Genomic DNA, 19,642 nt, shown 5'->3' with positions numbered 1-19,642 from the left:
CTAGAGCATTGTCCACGTCTTGGGCTGAAAGGGCCGGTGCCTCACCAGACCAAATCTGTAAGGCAGCTACCTGGTCTAACTTTTCGACCTTTGTTAGACATTATCGCCTGGACCTCCTCTCTTCTCAGGAACAGGCGTTTGGTCGAAAGGTGCTCCAGGCAGTTGTCCCTCCCTAGACTGGTAAGTGCTTGCTCATCGTCTCATGGGCTGTCCTGGAAGACGACTTTGAGAAAAGCTGGGTTATACTTACTGATAACTCCTTTTCTAATAGTCTTCCAGGACAGCCGGATTCCCACCCGAACTATCTGGTATTATGTATAATGTATGATATGTGTCTATATATCTATGTATATGTTTTACAGGGTGTCCTGTGGTTCTCATGAAATACTGAAGGTGAGGACTAAGGGACCGCCTTTTATTTTAATTTTGGAATGTGTTTCCTGTCCCTGGGGGAGGAGCCTAACGTCTCATGGGCTGTCCTGGAAGACTATTAGAAAAGGAGTTATCAGTAAGTATAACCCAGCTTTTTTTCTTCATTCTTCATTAATTCCCAACGCTAGTCAAAACTTTTGCTTTTTGGGTAGAGTGGGGAAGAGTTCCTGAAGAGTCCCTCTGCAGGGTTTGTATTACTATCAATGTCCTCCTTGTGGAGATTGCCACTGATTTCCTGTAAGGACAGGAAACAGGGGTAGACTGGCAACTTTCAGCCCAGGGGGCAAGTACAAACCAGAGGCCCATGATGCAGCGACTCAGCCCCCCTCGCACTCTCCCTCTTCCCGTCCTTCTCCTAACCCCCTTCCATGTTGAAGCCCTGCTCCAGGTACTCTCTACTCACCGGCTGAATCCGGGTTCCCAACCTGGCGAGTAGGGGGCAGTTGGGGGGAGCTGTGATAGTTCGGTTGGCGTTGCCTGGGGGAGGAAAGTCTCAAGTGGGGCATGGAACCGGTCTCTGCTCAGACACAGTTTACACCATCCATTCATCCTGCACTCAGTAGGTCAGTGGCAGAGACTTTTTACTTCTCTTCATCGGGAATCCTTTAGGCATGTCTGTGGCAGCCTTTTTACAGGACATCAGAGCGGCCCAGGGGGCAATTGTCCCTGTGCCCCCTGGCCCAGTCCTCCCCTGACAGGAAATAATGGGAAATCTCACAGGAACACCACATGTTTTCAGACTAGGAAAGACTAGATCATAAATAATGCTGTCTGTTCCTTTTTATCCCAGTGACAGCTCCCTCCAGAAATTGTAAAGCTTTATCCCTTACAAACTATACTTAAACAAGTACATGGGGTTACTGAAAAAAGACTAATAGTAAATCTTTAAATCATTGGGCCAGACTAACATGGATATTAATAAAATATCTGATGATGTCAGATATGATGAAACGCGTTGGGAGGAGCTTAGCCATGTGACGCAGACACGCAACTGGAGGTCGGCCATGTTAGTGGTTGGAAACAAATCATAGCTACTACTTTTGGGAGACTTTGCTTGTTGGTGTGGAGATATGTGAGTACCTTGTGCATAGCATCTTTGTGAAGTTAATAAATTGGTTTTAGCGATGCTTGCACAATGATCGTTTTTATTTTTATATCTATACACTGTTGGAGTCTTTCCCCATGTACCCAAGGAATCTGGACTCAGTGATCAGTTGATCATACAAGTGTGTTTGACCGCTGCTAAACCCAATAGTCACTTGAATCTGGTAAGAGACAGTGTGTTTCTTCCCCTTGGTGGTGGATTCATCTCCTTTTTCGTCACATATGTTTGTTTTACATCACTGGAGGACTTTGGACTATTATCTGAGTGCTGCTGTTTGATTTGATTGAATTGCTCATCATCCGTTACCAATAGGATTATATGCTAGCTGCTTTGGACTGTTAATTATATGATTTTTATATTGTTTTTATACCCCCTCTCGGAGGTGTCATTTAACTGAAGAAATTTTTTTCTTGCATATTATTATCCTAGCGCAATATTTGGATTATTTTTCTACTATGGATATTAATAAAATCACAAATTTAGGACATCATGAACCTTAGGTGCTACTCAAGCAGTGGGTCAGCACCTGCATCCAATATGCAATGTGTAATGAGTAAGAACCGGTCCACACTAGCGCGACTTGTCAGGCAACTTGTCAGCCTGACATGTCCCGCTCCCTCGCGGTCCATTGACCGCTACAGGACCCGTTCTAATAGGAGCGACACAAGTCACTCCGTCTTAGAAAAAGGGTCCGGTACTACTTCGGGGCAACCTCGGAGCGACTTGCATAGACTTAAATTATGTGAAGTCCCTGCAAGTCGCTCCGAAGTCGTGTCGCCTTAGTGTGAACCGACTCTAATGCTCTGAAACAATCAAATAGTTAATTTGTACCATTGATTTTGAAGTCCACTGGCACTACTATTTCTATGCTCTTTACCTTGGGCCATCATCAGTATCTCTGGCCTTAAAAGGAAGGGGTTTGGGCCTGTTTATAGCAAATTGCCCTGAGTTAGCAGCTAGTTTGGTCCTAATCAAATCCATCTTTGGACAAAGCTGACCCTGATTACCACTAATTTGCTACCAACGTTTTATTCCCACATTGTCCTATTGGTTTGTCTTTGGGGTAGACCCCCTACAATATACATTTAGTCCCAGTCAACAAAATCCCAAAATCCAAAATTTCTTTAACTTTTCTGTTTCTTTAACAGAAAAGCTTGGTTCTAGTTTAAAATTTGCACGTAGCCCATTTGGTAACTATAACACTGTTCAAGCTACTGTGGTGCTATGCAACCCATAGGGTAACTAAAATAAAAGAGTCCTAGAGAGCAAATACGTGTAAGGTATACATCACAGAGCTCTATGGTGTCAATGACCTAAAAAGAAAGAAAGAAAAGTTCCTTTTTAGGTGCTATACTGTTAGGAAAGTATACAATCTCTTATAAGCTTAGTGGGGCTAGAGGATAATGCCAGTTAATGAACTGGTGAGAAGTTCTTTGGATCACGGTTTACCAGTTCACTATTGCTTTGGACTAGTGTTTCTCAACTAGGGTTTCTCCTGAGGTTACTAGGGGTTCCTTGATCATTGAGCCATGGTGGATTGATCGCCCACCTTCACTAACCACCAATGCAAGAGGGCATTTCTCCATTAACCACCATTGTAAGGGCTAGTATTGCTTTGTGTGCCACTCAGGCTTGTTCCGATGTGGGGCATGTGTGCCGATTCCTCTGCCTCCACTGCAGGGAGTGCTGGCAAGGGACCGAGCCAATCCTGGCTTTAAGCTATAGCTCAAGGAAGAATAAAGAGGTAATCTCCAATGCCACACATCCATGTAGTCCTATAATGGTGATGAGCGTGACGACCTCAGCCTGGACTCCAACCAGGCCACTCCCCAATGCATTTCACTTCACCACCCGGAGCTTAACCCCTAGGCGCCCAGCCCATGAAAATATGCGGCCTCTCGGCAGCTGGGACTTGGAACAGAGAGGCTGCATATTTGCGTACATTGGCGCCAACAGAGCTTTGCCAAGAGTACACTCCCTGCACGCTCTCGGCACAGTGACCATCGGCTCAAGAAAAGCTCATGATTGCTCTTTACAATCTGGAGTTTTCCGATCATATGACCGCCGTGACAGCCAATCACACCGGTTCACATGATCACAAGCCCTGGCCCACCTCCTGGAATTCCAAATCCCTTAAATGGCTGGTGGGAGCCGGCAACAAAGGGTTCATCAGAGGAATTTCCAATGATTAGGCTCCGGGGGCGGAGCGAAACGCATTGGGGAGTGGCCAGGTTGGAGTCCAGGCTAAGGTTGTCACTCTCCTTCCCATTGTAGGACTGCATGGATTTGTGGCATTGGGGATTACCTCTTTCTTCTCCCTTCACCAATGTAAGGGGGTCTCTCCACAGCTTAGTAAATGAGGTAAAGCTTCACTTTGTAAAGAATACTCAATCATATGCAAGGAAAATAAAAAAAATCATTTTTGCTTGCACATGATTGAATGATGGGAGTCAGCAGAGCTTTTGCTCATTTACTAAGCTCTGGAGCCACTGCACCTTGCAAAGTGCAGAGTCTTATTTCCTTTAGTAAATTCACGCCATAAGTATGCAATGCAAGTGAATTACTTTTTGGCAGGCGTATCTTGATAACCTGAAAATTATTTCAAGGGTTCCTCAGGGGTAAAATGGTTGAGAAAGGCTGCATTAGGAAAAGCAAATGTTCATTCAGTGAAACCAATAATTGTGGTTGGCTCTGTGGTTATCCCTTTTTTACTCCCTTCTAGTAGGGATGACTGAAAGCAGCCTATTAAAGCACAGCAGAGCACAGTGGTGGTTTTGGTGAAATTTGCCATTCACTTGAAAATAATACATCTTATATTATTGTAAAGATTTTGAGATTTACTCATTTTAAATTAGAAAGATTGTGTGCTGGTGGAGCATTGGACTCTGGCCTATGGAAGCATTCTAATTTTATTTTGGTGTAACAGTTTAGCTCACTAATGGCACTTTTCCACTGCAAGTACCGGCTCGGCTCTACTCGGCCCTGCTTGGCCCTGCTTGGCCCTGCTTGGCCCGGTTTGCTTTTCCACTGCTGGTACCGCATGGTATGGTGTTGGAACGGTTCGGTACGGTACGGTATGGTTTGCTTTTCCACTAAAGTATTACTAAAGTTAAGTGGGTGGGATAACAACGGGGTGCGTGGGATTCTCTGACCAATCAGTGGCTAGTAGTGACTGCATGCAAAGAATTGTGGGATATGGTACTGGGTATGGTACCTCTTGGAACCACAATTGAGGTGGTACTGTTTTTGAGAGCCGTACCGTTCGGTTCCATGCAGTGGAAAAGCGCAGCCGTACAGTACCGTACCGAACCGTTCCTACACCATACCATGCGGTACCAGCAGTGGAAAAGCACAAAAGTGAGCTGAACCGTTCGGTTCCATGCAGTGGAAAAGTGCTATAAAAGCAAGCGGACTCCAATAGGTCCCATCAAAGAAGACACACTTTGGGTTGATTTACTAAAGGCAAATAGGCTGTTCACTTTGCAAGGGAACTTGCCCCGGAGTTTAGTGCATGTAAAGAAGTTTCGCTTTCTAAAGAATACCCAATCCCGTCCAAGAAAAAAAATAGCATTTTTTTTTGGACATGATTGGATGATGGAAGTCAGCAGAGTTTCACTGAATTTACTAAGATCTGGGAAAAATTCACTTGCAAAGTTCAACTTTCTTTGCAAAGTGTTCAGCCTAATGGACTTTACTAGATCAATTCCAGTATGTTTACAGAAAATATGGGAGAACCAGACTGGGGAAAACAGTAGATAACCAGTTGTAAAAACAGATAGCCAATGTATTTTAGAAGTTAAAAGTCAATCCCTCTTCATCAGGATGATAGGAATGTTTTAGGACCCATTGACACTTAGCATTTTGCAAAAGCGTGACATGCATAGGGCAGTCCATTCATTTCAATGGGCTCCCCTATGAACAACAAACCTGGCATAGAAGCTCATGTTTTATAGTGTGTTTCAACTTATTTGTTGCATGTTTTTCCAGCAAGCAGATGCATATGGGGTGCCAATAACGAAGAATGGCACTGCAGATGAGACCAGCATTTTTTGCCCGTTTCCTAGATACATTTAGGAAACGCTCAGTTGTGGATGGCTCAGCCAGGTTGTCTGTCAACCAGCAACCATACTGACCTAGAGCTTTAAAAAAATCTTTAAATTGGAATTCCAGGCACCAGCTTACTAGTCCTAAAACATCTCCCTCCCCCTCCTAACATCTATTCTGACATACAGGGGGAAAAAAGTATTTGATCCCCTGCTGATCTCCCTCAGCCCGGGGCTCCATGCACGATCTCACCTCGTGGAGTTTCAACGATCATGAGAACGGTGAGGAATCAGCCCAGAACTACACAGGAGAATCTTGTTGTCAATGACCTCAAGGCAGCTGGGACCATAGTCACCAAGAAAACAATGGGTAAAACACTACACCTTGATGGACTGAAATTCTGCAGCGCCCGCAAGGTCTCCCTGCACAAGAAAGCACATGTACAGGCCCGTCTGAAGATTGCTAATGAACATCTGAATGATTCAGAGGAGAACTGTGTAAAAGTGTGGTGGGCAAATAAGACCAAAATTTAGCTCCTTGGCATCAACTTAACTCATCGTGTTCAGAGGAGCAGGAATGCTGCCTATGACCCCAAGAATACCATTCCCACCATCAAAAATGGAGGTGAAAATATTATGATTTGGGGGTGTTTTTCTGCTAAGGGGACAGGCCAACTTCACTGCGTCAAAGTGACGATGGATGGGGCCGTGTACCATCAAATCTTGAGTGAGAACCTCCTTCCCTCAGCCAGGGCATTGAAAATGGGTCGTGGATGGGTATTCCAGCATGACAATGACCCAAAACACACAGACAAGGCAACACAGGAGTGGCTCAAGAAGAAGCACATTAAGGCCAACCTGGCCTAGCCAGTCTCCAGACCTTAATCCCATAGAAAATATGTGGAGGGAGCTGAAGATTTGAGTTACCAAACATCAGCCTCAAAACCTTAAAGATTTGGAGTGTATAAGATAACAAAATAATGAAGAACTTCAATATAGATCAGATGTTACTGTGAATTAAAATACACATAAATCCTCAAATCTTGTGTGAATAAGTGTAAGTTCTATAACTTTCATAATATAATAAAAATTCTATCAACCTTTATCTCAAACATAAAATGAAGTGACAAATATTCATGTAGCACTACTCACTTGGGAGCTGCTGGTTACGGGTTCCCCTGGGTTACCATTAGCAACAGCACAACAGTTCAACATTTTCCAAGTGATTTTGGCTCAGTCAGGAAACAGTCTAGGAGCTTTGGTTTTTGTTTTTTTATTGAGAACTTGGATGGGAGAAGGGAATGAGTGAGATACTCCAACTTTTATAACTATGCACAATTAGCTGGGACGACTGAATAATGCTTCGCCTTGTCAGTAGCAGTGACGTAGTAAGAAATGAACTGTCTGAGGAAAAATGTACTGTACTGCAGAACAATCTTCAGGGCCCTTCCTGGCACCCCCTTTGTTCCTATTCTTCAGGGTCAATTACACGGCACCCCCTTTACTGATACACTTCCTGCGTGAGCTAGCTCCTTGATCCCCCCGACTTCTCTGGAGTGGTCCCCCTTCCTGGGTCAGACCCTTTGGCAGGTCCCTCAGTACTCACAGACACTGTTTTTCTCAAGAGACTCTGCCAGCAGCTCCACCGTCAGCACTCTGGATCCTCTGCAGCCCAGCTCCACACCTGGTTCACTAGGCCGACCGCCTAAGACCACCTTCCTCACACCTTGCAGGGGAGAGGCAGCCGTCCACCCCCTCCTGGGACTCTGCTTCCCGCCAAAGACACCCTGTCACATGTCCCCTCTGTATTTATGGTCAATCCCAGGATGCATTTCAGGAATGCCCTCCCACTGGGACTGGTTAAAACATCATGTGTCACTGGCCAGGTTTCCTCCACTGTTCAACAACCTCCCTTATTGGACAGAGTGGGGACACTCCCTCAGACTCAGTGAATCACACCTGGAAACATGTGACAGGCAAACTAACAGATCAGGCTCCCCTGATAAGCAAAAGGAGCAAATTGATGCTTTTTCCTAGCAACTACCTAGGAGGGTGCTACACTAATATATAAAAAAGCCCATTCTGCAACCTCTTTCTAAATGTATATAAAAATATATATAGATACAGTATCTCACAAAAGTGAGTACACCGCTCACATTTTTGTAAATATTTTATTATATCTTTTCATGTGACAACACTGAAGAAATGACACTTTGCTACAATGTAAAGTAGTGAGTGTACAGCTTGTATAACAGTGTAAATTTGCTGTCCCCTCAAAATAACTCAACTCACAGCCATTAATGTCTAAACCGCTGGCAAAAAAGTTAGTACACCCCTAAGTTAAAATGTCCAAATTGGGCCCAAAGTGTCAATATTTTGTGTGACCACCATTATTTTTCAGCACTGCCTTAACCCTCTTGGGCATGGAGTTCACCAGAGCTTCACAGGTTGCCACTGGAGTCCTCTTCCACTCCTCCATGATGACATCACAGAGCTGGTGGATGTTAGAGACCTTGTGCTTCTCCACCTTCTGTTTGAGGATGCCCCACAGATACACAATAGGGTTTAGGTCTGGAGACATGCTTGGCCAGTCCATCACCTTTACCCTCAGCTTCTTTAGCAAGGCAGTGGTTGTCTTGGAGGTGTGTTTGGGGTCATTATCATGTTGGAATACTGCCCTGCGGCCCAGTCTCCGAAGGGAGGGGATCATGCTCTGCTTCAGTATGTCACAGTACATGTTCGCATTCATAGCTCCCCAGTGCCGGCAGCACTCATGCAGCCCCAGACCATGACACTCCCACCACCATGCTTAACTGTAGGCAAGACACACTTGTCTTTGTACTCCTCAGCTGGTTGCTGCCTCACATACTTGACACTATCTGAACCAAATAAGTTTAACTTGGTCTCATCAGACCACAGGTCATGGTTCCAGTAATCCATGTCCTTAGTCTGCTTGTCTTCAGCAAACTGTTTGCAGGCTTTCCTGTGCATCATCTTTAGAAGAGGCTTCCTTCTGGGATGACAGCCATGCAGACCAATTTGATGCAGTGTGCAGCGTATGGTCTGAGCACTGACAGACTGACCCCCCCACCCCTTCAACCTCTGCAGCAATGCTGACAGCACTCATAAGTTTATTTCCCAAAGACAACCTCTGGATATGACGCTGAGCACGTGCACTCAACTTCTTTGGTCGACCATGGGGAGGCATGTTCTGAGTTTAACCTGTCCTGTTAAACCGCTGCATGGGCTTGACCACCGTGCTGCAGCTCAGTTTCAGGGTCTTGATAATCTTCTTTTAGCCTAGACCATCTTTATGTAGAGCAACAATTCTTTTTTTCAGATCCTCAGAGAGTTCTTTGCCATGAGGTGCCATGTTGAACTTCCAGTGACCAGTATGAGAGCAATAACACCAAATTTAACACACCTGTTCCCCATTTACACCTGAGACCTTGTAACACTAACGAGTCACATGACACCGGGGAAGGAAAATGGCTGATTGGGCCCAATTTGGACATTTTCACTTAGGGGTGTATTCACTTTTGTTGCCAGCGGTTTAGACATTATTGGTTGTATATTGAGGTATTTTGAGGGGACAACAAATTTACACTGTTATACAAGCTGTACACTCACTACTTTACATTGTAGCAAAATGTAATTTTTTCAGTGTTGTCACATGAAGAGATATAGTAAAATATTTACAAAAATTTGAGGGTTGTACTCACTTTTGTGGGATACTGTAGATATGTAGCACTTTCCCCATAGGGCTTGCTGTATGATGACTTGTTGGGCCTCCTCTGATTACCTGCACACAGTCACTTAGGGTACAGTTCACACATCTCTCCTTACTCCAGATGGCTCGTCACACAATAAACAGTCCAGAGGTATTGGTTTTTAGTGTTTATTTTGTAACTTGGATGGGAGAAGGGAATAGTGGGATACTCCAATTCTAACAATTCACAATGGATAAGGACAACTCTCCCTTGGCCTCACCAGGTTGCCTGTGGAAGCAGCTGCACTGCTTAATCCATACTGCCACATGTATGGAAAGGGTTAAATCTTCATGCTCTTTTTTCTCCAGCAATAGGCTTAGTGAATCTACATTATCTTCGGGACACTCACTAGCATCCCCTTTACTTACACCCGTCCACTGACTCTTCTAGCTACAGGGGTGGCCCCCCTCAGGTTAAGCCCCTTTACATAGATCTGTGTTCACTGTACTGCAGAATCAGATCCTCCAGTGTCTCCCCTTTCAGTCAGCTTCACCGGTCCTCCGGGTTCAGTTCCTCACTAGCACTCTCCAGGCCCTAAGTTTGACTACCTGGGGCTGCATGGCACCTCTACAGAGGAGGGGCAGGCGCCCCCTCCCTTCGGGACTCCGCTGTCCAGCCGAAAGCCCCCGAGCACATAGGATTTTATACAATATCCCAGCATGCACTGAGGCACTTTTCCTCTGCCAAATCACCAGTGCTGTATCAAATGTCTGTGCACTCATTTGTCAGGTTTGCTCCCACTGTCCAATATGCCTCCCTATTGGACCAGTGTGAAACACTCTGCAAACAGAACGATTTGCACCTGAGCACAATGAGCAGACCTCACTAACAGATCCTGCTCTCTGGTAGGCAGAGAATAATATAGATTTACCTGCAGTCCTGCTGGTAAGCAGACAGCACTCAAAATACTTTCTCTCTTGCACCTACCTAGGTGGGTGCTACATATATATATATATACGTATATATATATATATATATATATATATACACACGTATATGCATCCTAACATAAGTCCAATCATATCAAAAAAATTGTATATACACAATCCAACTCCACCATGAAATTATTCCATCAAATCTTCTTTAGTGAATATAACTCTCCATCAGAGAAACCTACACCAGTGGGCCCATCACCAAACCCCAAAGGATGTCCTTTCACCTGATATTGTGGACCCCACAATAGTATTGGTGGTCATAAACGCTTATACATATATATATATATATATATATATATATACATATATATATATATATATATATATATATAGATGGTACAGGTCACTCATACTTCCAATTCTTCTCTCGTAATCTCCAATCTCCAGTGGGTATATCTTATGCAGGGTATAAAAGGAGAGCTAATAATGCCATATGCCACAAAATAATTTTTATTTTAAAAGCAAAAAATATACACTCCCAAGAGAAGGAATAGTTTTACATAAAAGATCCTCAAAATTACAGATCAATCATCCAACAAAATGGTGTCTTTGCCCCGCCCTGCGGGATGACGTCAACGTCCAGCTGATGCGTTGCGCCCAATCGGCTATCCAAAAACTGTTATGTGTATAACTTGAGCCATATATTATACAATCTGATTGTACAATACATTTTTCCCCAATATTGGTTGTATCCTTGGGCTGAGCCTACATTGATCAATGCACTTGGGGTGAACGGTCCCCTAGGGGAAGAGCAGTAAAGCACAACCAGTGTGTAGCACTACTGAATAGAAAGTGGAGCTTGTGCAGATGAGCATGTAATATGACTACCTTCATGTAACCCATAAATTATACACAGGAACAATATTATTTTTAAACCATTACCACACAATTGTAAGGTTATATGCATTGAGTTGATCACTAAGTGTATATTTTAAAAAATAAATAAATATCAATGAAAAAGACTAAGCGTTCCCTTTAATGAGAATACCGTATAGAGAAATGATTTGCTGGGCAGGCAGTCACACTTCCCCCCACTCTGCCTCACCACCAACACTCTCCTACCACAATGGCCACGCTTGCTAAACCTTTAATTAATGTGGTTTCCTCAGGTCTCGTTTTAAGGAATAAAATGCTTTTGAAAGTCCATATTTCACCTTGGTTTGCTCTTTACCGCAGCTCCGCTACGGCAGCCAGTTCCTTCAGGATGCCTTTGTGATGTAATGCAACCACAAGGAATTACAGGGCCATGCACAAAGGGTTAATCACCAGATATGCTTGCTGCTTAATATTGGCATCTGCCTATTAGATCCGTGCTACTCTGCTCTTTCCTGTGACCATATATACTTCTCAAATATGGAGGAGTTTCTGAACAAAATGCAGGCACTATGGTAGCTGGAGTCCTGGATTTAGTTCCCAGCAGGGACATTATGTGCATGGACTTTGCATGTGTTTCCTCCAAGTGCTCCGTTTTCCTACCATCAGTCAAATTTGTTAGAATTACTTTTCAGTATGTAAGATGTGGCAGTGAAATTAAAGGATAAATTGGATAAATGTATTTTTAGGTAATTTAGGGCACACCAAACCCTTCTCTACTCATCTGTAGCCATACTGCAGACCTCAGATAGCCAGCAACCTCTTGTGGAAGGTCCAACTACTTGGACCCTTGCGGAGAGATGACTTTTAATACTGGGTCTATAAAAAAAAGAAACACATGCCCAGTATGCTGCTGCCTGCTGGACTATACACAGAGATGTAGGACCATTAGAGGCGACATGGGTCCCATGTGGTGAAGGAGTTCAGTAGCTTAACTGAAGTCTGTAGTAGAGGGTTATAGCTTACATGGGGGTGCAAATTACAGCTATCCATTAAATCAGGGGTGCTCAACGTTTTGAAAAGCACAGGCCACTTTTGATTTTGGTAACTGGTCCTGGGCCACAGTGAAATTAAATAGTTCAGAATTTTTAATTGTTTATTTTGAATAGCATAATGAAGATTTAAAATAACACTCAGGATCATCATTTTTCATGGGACCAATCCCCATTGGATGTTTACCCATTGTATAATCACAACCACAAAAATCAAATTTTTTGCTAATCAAATCACCATTAATCCCACTCCTGTCTTCAAGTGTGACCAGCCAAAAAAGCTCTGAACCAGTGTTGCAGACTTGACTATTTTAAGGTCTTTGAAGCCATCCCTTGAATTGCCAAAACAAGGACTGTAGACAATCTATACAAAAACAGCAGATAAAGGGAGTACATGCCCTAGTAGTGCAATAAACTTCTTTATTAGGCGTTCTGTAGATAAGATTAAGATAAAATGACATATAATCAGTGTTGGGGGTAACGAGTTACAATGTAACGCGTTACGTTAACTACGTTACTTTTTTTGGTAATGTAGTAAAGTAACGCGTTACATTCATAACATCGGTAACTAAATTACTTTACTCGGCTTGAGTAACGCGCTTTCCTGCGTTACCCAAGCTGTTGACATCTCGCGCGGGCCGAGGAGGAGGCAGGAGGACGAAGAGACGTGGGGGATCGTGTGGCCGAGGAGGAGGCGGGAGGACGAGGAGATGCGGGGGGATCGTGTGGCCGAGGAGGAGGCGGGAGGATGAGGAGACGCGGGGGATCGTGTGGCCGAGGAGGAGGCCAGAGGACAAGGAGATGCGGGGGATCGTGTGGCCGAGGAGGAGGCGGGGGGAAGAGGAGACGCGGGGGATCGTGTGGCCGAGGGGGGGGGGGGGGGGTGGGGAGAAGACGCCCGCCACTGCAGGTAAGTGCACTAGTCTCTCTGGCGTGGTCACTCTGGCATTGAAAGGGGGCACACTGTGGTCAATCTGGGGGCACACTGTGGTCACTCTGGGGGCATACTGTGGTCAATCTGGGGGCACGCTGTGGTCACTCTGGGGACACGCTGCAGTCAATCTGGGGGCACGCTGTGGTCACTCTGGGGCACACTGTGGTCAATCTGGGGGCACACTGTGGTCACTCTGGCATTGAAAGGGGGCACGATGTGGTCACTCTGGCATTGAAAGGGGGCACACTGTGGTCATATATATATATAAATAAAACAAAAAATATTGTATTGTTTTTTTGTGCACTACAAATAAATATGCGCATTGGAATTTGTTCATATTTTTTTTCAAAAGTAAAGTAAAGTAATAAGTAGTGAAGTTACTTTTCAAATGCAGTAACTCGTAAAGTAGCAACTAGTTAAATTTTTTGAGTAACTACCCCAACACTGCATATAATGCACTCGGATGGTTCTGGAATGACACCAAGCTCATCACACAACTGTGAGAATCATCCTTCAGAACCCCTGTATGGATTCCACTAGATGTAGTCCACTCAGCTAAAAGCTCCTCTCCTTATTTCTGTGTGTTAGGAAAAAATTAGAAGAGTGGGGAGCCAGCTCCAATAGCGGCCTGTGTATTTCAGCCGCCGGGATTATGGAGGACCGGCAATCATTCAGTAGGGCGGCATGCACCCAAAGGAGGTTGTGCAGGTTTGAGACTGCAGGCCACATCAGACAGCCACAAGTTAAGCATGCCTGCTTTAAATAGTAAGCTCCTAGGGCAAGTAGTGAGTATCCACTTAAATATATATATATATATATATATATATATATATATATATATATATATATATATATATATATATATATATATAATTGTGTCTGAGCAGTCTCTACAAAATGTACCTTTTTTTAAATTCCTCAAGAAATATAGCTTCCTAATGTATGAGGTGCTTGGCCCCCCTTGCTCATACAACTTCATGTTGGTGTATCTGCAGTGTAAGACCTAAAGCACTCCTGCCTCTGACTGCTAGTCTCAGGAGATTAGGAGTAAGATTTGTTGATGTCATTAGTGTGCTTCTCACTTTTGCTTTGCTGGAGTTTCTGATATGATGAAGAAAATCCCAGCCTTAACAGGAGAACACAAGCTCCACATACATTGACTTACAGTAGTAATGCAAACTCCTTTTTCAAGCCAGGAGTACACCACAAGCAGGGCCACCTACCACATGGGCGCGTTGGGCAGTTGCCCGGGGGCCCCACCTTCCCAGCGACCAAGCCCCAGCCCCAGCCAAGCATTAGTCCCAACTCCCGTGCCAAATTTAGCAGGTGGCAGCAAACATTCCAAGTCTCCCGCGAGGTGCGGGAGTCTCCCGCATGTGGGCTGCAGCTCACTGACACCTGCAAGTGCTGCGCGATATACTGGTTGTCTGTGTCAGCTGTCAGAAGGAGTCGATGCTTCCTGTATAGTTCCGGCTCTGTCCTGTCACAGGCAGAGTGATATCAAATACACTCCTCTATGAGGAGACCGAGAGATGCAGGAAGCATCGGCTCTGCATGCTTCCTCCAGCGCCGCTCCTCACACTCTCCACCAGCATTTCCCACCAACAATACCAGCCAGCAGTACCCACCAGCAGTACCAGCCATCAGTACCCACGCAGAGTGCCACCTCCCTGAAATGAGTCTTTGCAGGTTGGGATGCCTGCGGCAAGCGCCCGTTTGCCCTGCACTACTGTCAGGCCATTTGGGCCGTGGAGGGGGAGTCTACAACTGCAGTAATGCCTGTCAGCCACCACGGAAACAGGCACACACAGGACAGTTGATTCCCGTCGGTGTGTGTGTGATCACCGGACCCAGCCGCCAAAGCTGTCATTAGCCTGACAGTGCTGTCAGGCTAATCGGGCCATGGAGAGGTGCCCACAGCAGCAGGAGTGCCTGCCTGCTTTCAAGGTCCGCCGAGAGACAGGCACACACCAGGACAGCTGCAGCGAAAGCCTCACGGGCAGGGGCACTGCTGTAGAAGCCTAAAGTGAAAGCCAGCATGGCAGAAAGGAAAGAAAGACAGAAAGGGAAAGTACTAACTTTTTTTTATGTGCAGAAAATAATATTGTCTGTGTATGTTTAGAAAGCCAAAACATTTGCATGTCACTTTCATTTTGTATACAATTGATGCCCAAATTAATTACAATTAATTAAACTAGGTCCCTAGTGCACTGCATTGTCCAGGGGCCTATAATGCTCTTAAGATGGCACTGAACACAAGTACAATTTAGTTCAGGTGCTTCCAATAAAGGTTACTGTTAATGTTACAGGATAGTATAGATTGCCAGACCAATCTAACCTTCTATGAAGAAGTGAGCTAGATAAAGGAAGGCCTGTGGATGTGGTGTATCTGGACTTTGCATTTGATACAGTCCGCCACAAACCTTTACTGTACAAACTAAGGTACATAGGTATGGTCCATAGGGTAAGTACCTGGGTTGAAAACTGGCTTTAGGGGGCGAGTCCAGAGGGTGTTAATAAATGGCGAGTACTCGGAATGGTCTAGTGTGGAAAGTGTGGTCCCCTGAGGATCTGTCCTGAGACCAATCCTGTTTAATGTATTCATAAACGATCTAGAGGATAGGATAAATTGCTCAATCTCAGTATTTGCAGATGATACTAAACTAAGCAGGGCAATAACTTCTACATAAGATGTGGAAACCTTACAAGAAGACCTGAAGTTAATGGGATGGGCATTTACATGGCAAATGAGGTTTAATGGCATGTATAAAAAAGGTGATTCACTCCAGAGATAAAACAATAATCCTCCCACTCTACAAGACTCTGGTCCGGCCACATCTGGAGTATGCTGTCCAGTTCTGGGCACCGGTTCTAAGGAAGAATGTGCTGGAACTGGAGAGAGTCCAGAGAAGGGCAACAAAGCTAATAAAGGGAATGGAGGACTTCAACCATGGGGAAAGACTACAAGCATTGAACTTATTCTCTCTGGAGAGGAGACGCTTGAGAGGGGATATGATATCAATGTACAAATACCGTACTGGGGACCCTAGAATAGGGAACGAACTTTTCAGCGAAAGGGAATTTAAAAAGACACGCGGCCATTCACTAAAATTAGAATAGAAGCGGTTTAACCTTAAATTGCATAAAGGGTTCTTTACTGTCGGAGAGGTAAGGATGCGGAATTCTCTTCCACAAGCAGTTGTTATTAGCAGGGAGCGTCGATAGTTTAAAAAAAACTATTAGGTGGACACTCTAATGACCACAACATACAGGGGTATACAATGTACTATTGACAGCAAACACACATACTCATCATAGGTTGAACTGGATGGACTGGTGTCTTTTTTCAACCTCACTGACTATGTAATTATATAAAAATACATTTTCAGCAATTGTACACTTGTGACAAGGGTTTGGGGAAGGCCCCATTCTGTTTCCCTGTGCATAAACTCAATTCCATCAAGACGTGGTTTGATGAGTTTGGTTTGGAGGAATTCAAGCAATCTGCAAAGAGCCCTGACTTCAACCTTTGGTATGAACTGGAATTCTGATTGCAATCCAGATCTTCTTGTCCACCACCATCAGAAACTAATACTCTGTTGGCCAGATGGGAAAAAAAATCAGCTACACTCCAATTAGCTCTTCTTGTAGTATTTTTAAAATTCAGTGCATTGACTGTATACAGTAATGTCTCCAACCCAAAACCAGCCTTCCCTCATGTGTTTCACCACTTCTGGCTTGCTCACAAGGATAGGGGAAGTCAGTGGTAAAACTCATCAAGGAAGGCTGGTTTGGGGTTGGAGACATTACTGTATGCAGTCAATGCACTGATTATTAAAATACTGTAAGAAGAGCCAATTGGAGCTTTCCTATCTCCAATGAAGAGTGGAGATGGACTGTAATGGCAGGTTGTCCATGTGAAGGAGAGGCCAGTCTTGAGTGGACCTATGGATCTGTATGTTTCTGTTGGCCAAATGGGCACACATTCCTACAGACACACTCCAAACTTTTGGGGAACGCTTCCCCCTATAAGTGAAAGCTGTAAGTTGCAAAGGGGAACAAACTCCATATTATTGCCAATGGTTTGGTCTAACAGCCTTACTGTATGTAGGTGTGATGGTTAGATGTAAACACATTTTTGGCCATATAATACATACTGTATACCGCTCAACATACATCTCCTGATAAGGGGTCTTGCACACCCTGAAATATCTCTATCTATAAACTTTTTAATGGATCCTCAATAAAAGGAGAAAAATCATACATGAGCGTCCCTGATGCTGATTTCCCAAGGCTCAGTGCTGCCAACATTATGCTGCTATATTCTACAATTTGTGTATTTATTTATATTAAATCTTTAAATAAAATTTTAGGCACTGTATATGAATTAAAATAATGGGCATACAATACTGTAGATAGTTTTTTAAGTATGTTGAAGTAAATAAAGATCTATTTGCTGCAAACTCTAAAAATAGGCGGTCACAATGTTGATTCAGTCCTTATATTTCCCTCCCCTCTGTTTTTTTGCATGAAGAAGAAGTAGTCTTGCCATGAACTCTCTGCAGATGTGTAGCAAGCACGAAATGGACTCTAAAGATGATGGTTTATGGGGTTCTTCCAGAGGTTACATTTTTGGCTACGAGACAAGGTATGGAAGTAAACTCTAACAGAACTCATTGTGTCATCACTCCACTTGGCAACAGACAAGACATAATATAGACAAGAAGGGAGAAGATTACTTTTAGATGAGGCCATCAACCTGCTTTGTCTACAAAGAATCTACCATATCTATGAAGTTGGTACAGAAACGTTGAACTTTGAGCACTTCTAAATGATAAATGTATACAACAAGCATGACTGGAATCTATTCAATCCTGCCTCTTTTTTCCATTTTTGTGTACATTTTAGTGGAATGTATATATTGTCAGCTTTACTTGGTATTGCTTTTGCACAGGATGATCCAAAAGATTTATTGGTTTTGTCTGGTTTCTATCGTTGTTCATATCGTAATACAATGTCAGCTATATCTTCTTCAACATTTTACATTGGCCAAAAGGGTGGAGGCTGTTGTATTTTCAAACTTGGGCTAATTTTATATTAAGGTTTGGAATAGGATGTCCTATAACCAAATATGGGTGTGATGCTCAGTAGTCCAACTTATGGATAACAGGGGGTAAGTTAAGACTTTTTCTTTCTTTATTTATTTATTGTAGTACTTCACATATTGTATAATCATATCAGTACCTGCCCTCAAAAAGCTTATGATCTAAACTCCCTAGCTCACATACATACATAGGCATACCAGGGAAAATTTATAAAGGGACCAATGAGCCTACCAGAATGATTTTGGATTGTGGGAGGAAACCTACGCAAGCACAGAGAGAACATGCAGACTCCATGCAGGTAGTATTCTGGTTGGGTTTCGACCAACCAAGGACACTAGTGCTAACCAATTTTATCAATATTTTATCTTCTACATAAAGACACTCTGTGACAGTACAAAGTATTCCCCTGACCAGTTCTGCATATGTTACAGTGAGATACACCCATTGCATACTGTTGTATTGCGCATTGCAATAAAAAACCCATTTAGGAGCAAAAAAAGTTGATTGCGGCCCTGTCTGCATATGTTACAGTGAGATACACCCATTGCATACTGTTGTATTGCGCTTTGCAATAAAAAAAACCCATTTAGGGGCAAAAAAAGTTAATTGTGGCCCTGTCTGCATATGTTACAGTGAGATACACCCATTGCATACCGTTGTATTGCGCTTTGCAATAAAAAAAATAACTTAGGGGCAAAAAAAGTTGATTGCGGCCCTGTCTGCATATGTTACAGTGAGATACACCCATTGCATACTGTTGTGTTGCGCATTGCAATAAAAACCCATTTAGGGGGATAAAAATAAATTGCGGGCTAGTCTGCATATTTTACTGTGAGATACACCCTTTCTATACTGTTGTTCTATTCCGCTATTCAATAAACACCCATTTAGGGAAAAAATATTACATTGCGGCCTAGTCTGTATCTGTACGTGTGAGATACACCCGTTGTATACTGTTGTTCTATTCCGTTATTCAATAAACACCTGTTTAGGGGAAAAAAATTAAATTGCGGCCTAGTCTGCATCTGTACGTGTGAGATACACCCTTTTAGATACTGTTGTTCTATTCTGCTATTCAATAAACACCCATGTAGGGGAAAGAAAGATATTAAATTGCGGCCTAGTCTGTATCTGTACATGTGAGATACAGCCATTGGATACTGTTGTTGTATTCTGCTATTCAATAAACACCCATTTAGGGGACAGAAAGATATTAAATTGTGGCTTATCCACTTAAGCCCCGGAAGATTTTACCCCCTTCCTGACCAGGGCCTATTTTGCGATTCGGCACTGCATGAATTTAACGGAAAATTGCGCGGTCGTGCGACACTGTACCTAAACAAATTTGACGTCCTTTTTTTCCCCACAAACAGACAGGGGGTAAGTTAAGACTTTTTCTTTCTTTATTTATTTATTGTAGTACTTCACATATTGTATAATCATATCAGTACCT

This window comes from Pelophylax lessonae (assembly GCF_965119305.1).
Source record: "Pelophylax lessonae genome assembly, chromosome: 1".
Lineage (NCBI taxonomy): Eukaryota > Metazoa > Chordata > Amphibia > Anura > Ranidae > Pelophylax > Pelophylax lessonae.
Note: the sequence above shows the minus strand (reverse complement) of the source record.